This window comes from Bos grunniens, chromosome 6 (genome assembly GCF_055505025.1).
Source record: "Bos grunniens cultivar Pamir isolate PY7600 chromosome 6, Bosgru_T2T1.0, whole genome shotgun sequence".
NCBI classification, from domain to species: domain Eukaryota; kingdom Metazoa; phylum Chordata; class Mammalia; order Artiodactyla; family Bovidae; genus Bos; species Bos grunniens.
The window spans coordinates 46,583,011-46,585,882 of record NC_141170.1 but is presented as its reverse complement, the minus strand read 5'-3'; positions in this window follow the sequence as shown (position 1 = coordinate 46,585,882).

Sequence of the window (2,872 nt, the reverse complement as noted above, 5' to 3'; positions counted from 1 at the left end):
ACAGACTGGTTCCAAATAGGAAAAGGAGTACGTCAAGGCTGTATATTGTCACCCTGCTTATTTAACTTATATGCAGAGTACATCATGAGAAACACTGGGCTGGAAGAAGCACAAGCTGGAATCAAGATTGCTGGGAGAAATACCAATAACCTCAGCTTTGCAGATGACACCACCCTTATGGCAGAAAGTGAAGAGGAACTAAAAAGCCTCTTGATGATAGTGAAAGAGAAGAGTGAAAAGTTGGCTTGAAACTCAACATTCAGAAAACTACGATCATGGCATCTGGTCCCATCACTTCATGGGAAATAAATGGGGCAACAGTGGAAACAGTGTCAGATTTTATTTTGGGGGGCTCCAAAATCACTGCAGATGGTGATTGCAGCCATGAAATTAAAAGACGCTTACTCCTTGGAAGGAAAGTTATGACCAACCTAGATAGCATATTCAAAAGCAGAGACATTACTTCACCAACAAAGGTCTGTCTAGTCAAGGCTATGGTTTTTCCAGTGGTCATGTGTGGATGTGAAAGTTGGACTGTGAAGAAAGCTGAGCGCTGAAGAATTGATGCTTTTGAACTGTGTTGTTGGAGAAGACTCTTGAGAGTCCCTTGGACTGCAAGGAGATCCAACCAGTCCATCCTAAAGGAGACCAGTCCTGGGTGTTCATTGGAAGGACTGATGCTGAAGCTAAAACTCCAATACTTTGACCACCTGATGTGAAGAGTTGACTCATTGGAAAAGACCCTGATGCTGGGAGGGATTGGGGGCAGGAGGAGAAGGAGACAACAGAGGATGAGATGGCTGGATGGCATCACCAACTTGATGGACATGAATTTGGGTAAACTCCGGGAGTTGGTGATGGACAGGGAGGCCTGGCATGCTGTGATTCATGGGGTCACAAAGAGTTGGACATGACTGAGCAACTGAACTGAACTGAACTGAAAATATGTTTATATGCAGAATCAAATAAACTGTATAAGACAATATATTTGCCAAATAAATGATACAGTGTTGTAATAGCTCAGAGGAGTTAGATGTATCTGCGGTCTGATAAAGGAATTGAGACATGCATGAGGAGTTACTGCCACCCACCCATTGGGTAGCACCCATGAAGATCAGTTAATAGTGTAACACTGAGCTAAGAGTTCAGACTCTGAAGTTAGAACAGGGCTCAAACCCTGCCTCTCTCGGGCTATCTGATCTTGTTCAGTTAGGTTAGCTTTTGTGCTTCAGGTCCTAATTTGTAAAAAGGAAAGAGTAGTGCTTGTCTCATAGGTTCATCATAAGGACTAAATCAGATGATGTAAAATGTTTAGCACGGTGCTAATAAGCATTCAATTTTAAGAAGTGAGTCAACAATGCATTTCTTAGCAATGGTCGAGCAATCAGACTCAAATCTCCAGGGTGAGTGGATGAAATGGAGCAACATGATTGGGCTACAAGGTGACAACACCTGACACGGATCCGTTCCTCACCAGGACCCAGTCACCCACCAGGCATGCACACACACATTTTCTCAGGATAGAGGAAGTCTATCAAGGCCTTTGTGAAGCCATTACCCACAAAGTCCTTAGTAACTTGCTAATGTTGTTTCATTAGGCTTTCAAAATCCTGTGAGGCAAAGCAGAGATGTCTTCTAGCCTCAACCACGGAGAAGGCAATGGCACCCCACTCCAGGACTCTTGCCTGGAAAATTCCATGGACGGAGGAGCCTGGGAGGCTGAAGTCCATGGGGTCGCTAAGAGTCGGACACGACTGAGCGGCTTCACTTTCACTTTTCACTTTCATGCATTGGAGAAGGAAATGGCAACCCACTCCAGTGTTCTTGCCTGGAGAATCCCAGGGACGGCGGAGCCTGGTGGGCTGTCGGCTGTGGGGAGTTGGACACGACTGAAGTGACTTAGCAGCAGCAGCAGCAGCAGCAGCAGCCTCAACCAGCCTTCTAAGAAATGTTAATAAGGTTAATATCTTAGACATTATCAACAAATTCTGCTAAATGACCTGGGAAAGAATCTCATTCACTGATCCTGGAGACTAGATATGAACTGGGTCCTGTTTCTTACTCATAAGACCAGTAGTCTGTTCACCAGATTGGTATGTCTCTTCCTTCATTTTAATCACACTGCCAAAGTTATGTCTTTTTTAATTTAGAATTCTATTACTACTTTTTAGAACATTGACAAATCCAAATGATCAATCATCACAGTTCATTTTACTTGAGCATATTAGATAACAGAGTATGTATAGGCTATGCTTTATAACACATCAAAAATAAAATAAGCCATGAAAGCTCTGGGCATTACTGCTACGAGATCAGATAGTCACATAAAAGCAAAAAAGCCTTAATGAATTGCCTTGTCATCATCCAAACTTCTCATTCTGTTGGGGGAAGCACACTGATTGAAACCGCCCACCCTGGCCAGGCACCACAGTAACCGGTTTGCATGAGTTGTTTTATGACAGGAGATCCTGGTAAGGAATATGGAACTAATAAGCCACCACCAATCGGAAGAGTTGGGGAAAGGTCAAAAGGAGACACCGTATGTCCGTCCACTTCCCAGAATCCCTCTTGCTAGCATCCATCTTGGCTGAGCAATGCCTGTGCCACCAGGAAAGACTGAATTAGAATGATTGGCCAAAGACCACCCGGAAACTAATCCCATCACCATAAAATCCGAGACTTAGAGCAGTTCTCCTGGGTTCCCTTACCCTACTGCTCTCCACCCGGGTGTCAGCACATGTGTCTCCTCAGACAATTCATTTCTGAGTGTTAGACAAGAGCCCAGTTTCAGGCCCTGGAAGGGGCCCCCCTTCCTGCAACAATTCTATTACTCAGTATAAGGTTCCTGAAGCATCATGGGAAGCATTTAAAA